Below are 6,864 nucleotides of genomic sequence, written 5' to 3'. Positions count from 1 at the left end.
CTTTTGTAATGGCACTAATCCCATTCGTGGAAGCTCCATTTTCATGATCTAATCACCTTCCAAGGGCTCCACCTCCAAATACTACCACATTGGGCGTGCACCTGGGTTGCTCATTCAGTTAAGCTTCTGGCTTTAGCTCAGGTCATGATCTCACAGTTTATGGGGTAGAGCCCCGCATCAGGGTCTGCACTGACAGCTCTGAACTTGCTTCGGATTCTCTCTCTCCCTCTGTCTCTGCCCCTCCCCTGCTTGTGCTCTCACTCTCTCTCTCTCTCTCTCTCTCTCAAAATAATAAATAAATACACACTTTTAAAAAACCCAAATACTACCGCACTGGGGATTAATTTGGTTTCAATATATGAATCTTGAGGGCACAAAAAGTTTTAATATATAGCAGGAAGCATAAGTCTTTCATAAAATAGGGGATGCTTTCTCAAATTGATAGTGGAATCTTCTACCTTGAAGACCTGCCCTTCTTCTATGACTGAGTGAAAGACAATATTGCCTGAAAGCAGAGGAATGATCTACAGTGGTTTTCAAACTTGAGTGTGTATCAAAATCACCTTGGAGGCATTCCTAAAATACAGATTTCTGAGCCTCAACTCCGGAGTTTTTGATTCATAATTTCCTTGGTGAGGCCTGCGAATGTGCATTTCTTTCTTTTCTTTTCTTTTTTTTAAATGAGTACTTATTTTGAGAGAGAGAAAGCAATTTGGGAAGGGGCAGAGAGAGAGAGAGGGAGAGAAAGAATCCCAAGCAGGCTCTGCACTGCTAGCGCAGAACTTGATGCGATGCTCAATCCCATGAACTGTGAGATCATGACTTTCGTTGAAATCGAGAGTCAAACACTTAACTTACTGAGCCACCCAGGCACCCCAAGAATGTGTATTTCTGACAAATCTCCACATGAGGCTGATGGTAGTGTTCTTGGGACTACACTTTGAGAACCACTGGCTCAGACCTATAAATCTTGTTAAAATGCAGATTATGTTTTAGCAGGTCTGGTGTGGGGTCTGAAATGCTGCAGTATCAGCATCAGTATCAGTATCTTTGGAGTCCTGGTATAGGTAGGAATATGTGGACAAGTCAGAAATATTGGCAACCTACTGCTGCACCTGTGAAGAGTCCACTTAATTGTCCTGAATGATCCAATTATTTGTACTCCTGAGTATAGCGAGTCAAGCAAAAGTGGCTGAGAATTTTAGGAGTGACTGGAGAGAAGGAAGTTTTCATGTGTGCATCAATGTGTATCCACAACGTTAGTCACATTGCCTCTAAGAATTCCTGCAGCTTCCATACTTAACATGTAATTCAGAGATCAGTAGTTTTTAAACTTGAGTGCATAATAGAATCACTGGTGGTCTTGTGGACAATGAAGATTTCTGATTCTCACTCCAGATTAATTTAATCAGAATATTTAGAGATAAAGCCAGATTATTTAATTTTTTACAACTTACCTGGTATTCATCAGTGTTTGAGAAGGATCACCATAGAAACTCCTGGGACAAAGTTTTCTCTTTGCTATGGCAAAATTGAATTGACTCCAGTTCACTTTAAAACTTGAAAAGTCAGAAAGTGGCAGCTGTGGTAGGAAAATAAAATAACTACCCACCTATATTTTAGCAAGAGTTGAGGGGTCTACAAGAATTCCTGGCCTCCTATTTATCAAGAATTTTGGTGGTGTTTTGAAATGGTTACATGGAAGTTTGAGCTGAAATAGGCAACTCTTCCAGAAACTGTAGCCTGAAAAATGTATGGCCCTTGAGATTGATTAATCTCAACAATTGGAATTGTACTCCAAAGCAAACAGGTGGCTGCTTCAGACTTCAGAGTACAGGAGTCACATGCTTGGAGCAGCCTTACTCCCAGGGTATAAAACAAACAAAAGGAAGACATGCACCTGGGGATGTTGAGGGGAAATCCCTGATGGAATAGATTATTTTCTCCTCAAAGTTGGGACCTTTCACCTGCATCTCTAACCTGATGTAGCCACATAGCACACACGCACGTGTGCACGTGCATGCACACACGCACCATATGTATGGAATTTTTGACTTACAATGTAATTTGGATTTTAGGGACTTTACCTTTTAATCTGGTTTCCTGAAAAGCCCCAAACCTAGTGTTGAGGAGATACATAACCTTCATTTTTGCTAGAACAATAGCATAATAGTACAATAGAATGAACACTGAATTGGGAATTAGGAGGTCTTTGCTCTACCCAGAAATTTCTCCTAATAAATTATGTGACTTAAAGCAAGATGCTATCCCATCTGCAGGTCCTCAGCTTTATCATCTGACAGTAAGAAGGTTGAACAAGTTGTTTACAAGTGTCTCTCAGTTCTGATGCTCTGGCTTGGTAGCTACTCAGCTTTTGAGGGCCAAGCAATATAGTGCTTTAGAGTACAGACACTGGCCTCAAGTTGGATGGATTCAAATTCAAGCTCTACTACTCCTTAATTAACCTTGATCAAGCTTTTAAAACTATTTGAGCCTCAGTTTTATCATCTATAAAATGAGAATAATGGTAATATTAACATAGGTGGCTAAAAAGCAACTAAAAAAATGTCCAGAATATGGCAATTTCTCAATAATTTCATTATTCGTTTTCTAATTCTTACCATTTTTTCCTTGAATTGCACACTCAGACTGTAAGATGTCAGCAGATATTGAAAATGTGTCAAAAGGGTCCCTGGTACAAAACAATTTTCCTTACCATCTGAAATTATGACCTTTTTAAAAAAAAGTTTATTTTGAAAGAGAGAGAAAGCATGAATGGAAAAGGGCAGAGAGGGAGGGAGAGAGAGAATCCCAAGCAGGCTCTGCACTGTTAGTGAGGAGCCTGATGTAGGGCTCAAACTCACGAACAGTGAGATCATTACCTGAGCTGAAATCAAGAATAAAAGGCTTAACCAACTGAGCCACCCAGGCACCCCTGGTATTACAACTTTAAAGAATTATTGTTAGTTTTCTTATTCTTTGTTAAAAAAATAAATCTGGCCATATCACTTTGCTACCTATTTTCAATGGCTCCCTACTACCTATGAAATAAAGTCTCAGCACCTCAGAATGGCAAACAAGGCCCTTAATAACAAGGCCCCTGCATATTCTACCTTTCCCTTTCCCTGACCTTTTTATAAACATTTGTTCTGGCCAGAGGACTAAAGATATAGTTCTTCATATACATTTTTTTCTTTCTTATACCCATGCCATTGTTCCAGCCATTCCTTCTATGTAAAATGGATTTTCTTGGTATTTCTTTCAATATTTTCTCAGAGCCATCTTTTTGAGGCCCAGCTTAAATACTATTTTTTTTTCCACAAAGTCTTTCTTATTCCTTAAATCTGTATTCTTCTCTTTTACCTCCAAATTCTCAAATGTATTTGAGGGATACATCTCTCAGTGCTTAAACTATGATAATCAGGGAACTCCTTAACTTATCTCTTCTTCACTTCGGTATCCAAAGAGCACAGAGTAATTACTATAACTAGGGTAATTGAATTGGATGTAGGGTAAACCATATATGTTGGCTATTTCATCAAGTTCAAATATTGGAGTGAAGTGAGTTTAATCAAAGTGGATTCAGATGGAGGATTTCTAATCTGGGGTTTAAAGAAGAGAGAGATCCAGATTTCTAGATATGATGAATTTAGGTGAAGAGAAATTGGAAAATGGTTCTGTGCACAAAGATGAAAAAATTTAATTGGGAGTTGGAGTAGGGATAAGTCAAGCTGGCTGGTATAGCAAGTCTATGTTGGAGAGTGATAGAGTATGAATAAAATTCTACTGTTTCCCATAAAGACAATACTATATCCATGGATAAGATTGAGAAATTTAGCCTTTTAAAAAAACTCAAGTATATTTAACACAATGTTACATTAGTTTCAGGTGTATAAAGAAATGAATTTTGATAACAATAATTAGAATGGTGCAAAGTTGAACAAAACCTGAAAAGCACTGCCTACTGAATCAATGTTGGTCTGCTGCATGCTCATTTCTCTGTACTAGATTCTCTCCTATTTAAAGTTTTGATCACTTATGCATAGATGAGAAATTTTCAAAGTCAAATAGACAGTGTCAGCACAAAGTAGGATGTCCATCATTGGAGATAATAAAAAAGAGGCCAAATATTGTTAAAGAAACGTATATAATGGGTGGAAAGCTTAAATAGATAAAATCTGTCTTTTTCTAAATCTAGTAATCTGAAATGACTAGTCTTATAGGTGAAACAAGAAGAAATTTAAAGGAATACTTTTTTTACACTTAGTTTTTAAAAGTGCACAAATAAAGGTTAGTTAAAAATAATGAGATTCTATTAATGTAGTTTAGGACTGAAATAGTTTTTGTTCTTTAGTGGGCCATTTAAACTTTCAGTTAACCACATGTAGGTTCTTGGGATCCAATTAAGAATTAATGGCCAGGAGGGGCGCCTGGGTGGCGCAGTCGGTTAAGCGTCCGACTTCAGCCAGGTCACGATCTCGCGGACCGTGAGTTCGAGCCCCGCGTCAGGCTCTGGGCTGATGGCTCGGAGCCTGGAGCCTGTTTCCGATTCTGTGTCTCCCTCTCTCTCTGCCCCTCCCCCGTTCATGCTCTGTCTCTCTCTGTCCCAAAAATAAATAAAAAACGTTGAAAAAAAATAAAAAAAAATAAAAAAAGAATTAATGGCCAGGAGCAACTGGCTGGCTCAGTCAGTAGAGCATGTGACTCCTGATCTCAGGGACATAAGTTTGAGACCCACATTGGGTGTAGAGATTACTTTAAAAAATGGCCAAGTTGGTTGATTGGAAGAAATGTATCCATCCACTTTCACTTGAATCTCTTGATAAAGAGCAAAGCAAAACACCTTTAAGTCACAGATTTTTTTAGGTAGATGCTTTATATCATTTTGTCCCTGCTTGGAACCCAGTGAATAATAATAATAATAATAATAAAAACAACCAAAACCAAACCAAACCAAACCAAACCAAACAAAACAAAACAAAACAAAACCAAAACAAAACAACCTTAGGAAAACTGAATACTATGCTGAAAAAAAAATTCTGTTCTAAAGTGGTCTTTTTAGGGAACTTGTGTACACATCCCAGTGGACAGCATGTGCGCAGGGCTTTCAAGCATGGGACACTGGGAATTTGAGCTGGAATGAGCCTCCAGGTGGACAAGTACTGTTGCTGATACTTGGCATACCTGGACTATCATCATGAGCAGGTGGCCCAGCTTTGCAACGTGGTGCAAAGTGGTGACTTTCCTCATCTTTTGTGTATGGTTCATCTGGTGCTGGGAAAAAAGACAAGAATTATGTGTATTCTTGAATTTTATGGTGTGTGAGTGGAAAAATTGAGAATTGAACACCAGACCTTCACAACTCCATCTAAAAAGAAAACTGAAATTAGTGGCATTGCAAACAATTATCGCTGAAGTTAATCCCAGTGATTCTGGAAGTAGTGATTGGGTAGTAATCCAGGAGATATTGAAAACAGTGATACAATCACAGCAACTTGAAGCAAATTCTCAAAGAGATCTTAAAGTGGTATTATTGACAGAGGTTGACAAACTCACCAAAGATACTCAACGTGCCTCGCATAGAACCATGGAAAATATATGTCCACTTCAGATTGATCTTGTGTTGCAATTCTACATCTAAAGTGATACCACCTATTTGTAGGAGGTGCCTGACAGTTTGTGTGCCTGCTCTCAGCATTGAAGATATTTTTCATGTGTTATATATTGTGTGTAAGCCAAGGAAGGTCTGAATCTTCCTTCACAACTTGGTTCATTAGACTTGCAGAGAAGTCCTTCAGGAATCTCCAAAAACACCCTACTTATGTGTGAAGCCTGAAGAGTGCAACAATATATTTTTGATGCAGATCAAGAAATCCCTGAAACAGATTGGGAGGTGTATCTGAAGGAGACTGCCAATGCTATTGCCAATCATCAGACTCCACAAAGTCTCCTTAAAGTTCGTGGAAGACTTTTTGAGCTTCTAACTCAATGTATTCCTCCTGAAATAATAATGCAGGGCCTTCTCTCAGAAATTTTTACATAACTGTGATGGACAACTGAAAGGAGAAGTGACCCAAATGATGACTTACTATGAACATCGTCTGCAGCTGGGTAGCAAAGCCATTTATGATTTGGAAGCATTGTGATTGTGGCCAAATGTATGGCACTTTATAAAAAGTTCATGGAGGATGGATTGGAAGGCATGATGTTTTGACATATTGGCAACTATCCTAATATTTCTCAGTATCATCATTTACATTCAGTTTATATTGGAAGAGCTGCAGGTAAAATAAACCAACTTTACATAAAAAATAAAGTGATCTTTTGCAAACACACTTTAATCTAAGTGTTGTAAATAAATAGCTTGAATAGTATTCAATAGCTTGAAGTTTTAATTAGATTTAGTAGTTACTTAAATGTACTATGGCAATTATAGTATGGCATTACTATGTTATAAAATGTTGAAAATGGCATAGTTTGAAAAACGTTATGATTAATTTTACAAATTTAGCTGACATCTTTAAAGGTAAAGAATATTTTACCATTGACTTTTTTTCCAGCTTTATTGAGATATAATTGACATATAACGTTGTGTAAGAGTAAGGTTTCCAAGGTTTTCATTTGTACACTTATATATTTCAAATTGATCACCACCATAGTGTTAGCCAATATCTCCATCATGCTGTGTAATTATCATTTTGTGTGTCTGTGTGTGTGGTAAGAACATTTAAGACCGACTCTCTTAGCAACTTCCACGTATATAATACGGTATTATTAACTATAACCACCATGTTGTGCATTAGATCTTCAGAAGTTATTCATCATATAACAGGAAGTTTGAATCCTTTAACCAATGTCTTCCCA

The 6,864-nt window shown here is 37.7% G+C and overlaps 1 pseudogene; it reads left to right on the top strand.

Moving 5' to 3' along the window:
- The first annotated feature begins 5,139 nt into the window (after nucleotides 1-5,139).
- On the top strand, nucleotides 5,140-6,214 carry LOC125931775 (replication factor C subunit 3-like; annotated as a pseudogene).
- Nucleotides 6,215-6,864: the final 650 nt, after the last annotated feature.

The sequence above is a fragment of the Panthera uncia genome, chromosome X (genome assembly GCF_023721935.1).
Source record: "Panthera uncia isolate 11264 chromosome X, Puncia_PCG_1.0, whole genome shotgun sequence".
Lineage (NCBI taxonomy): Eukaryota > Metazoa > Chordata > Mammalia > Carnivora > Felidae > Panthera > Panthera uncia.
Note: the sequence above shows the minus strand (reverse complement) of the source record. Positions and strands in the feature narration are given on the sequence as shown.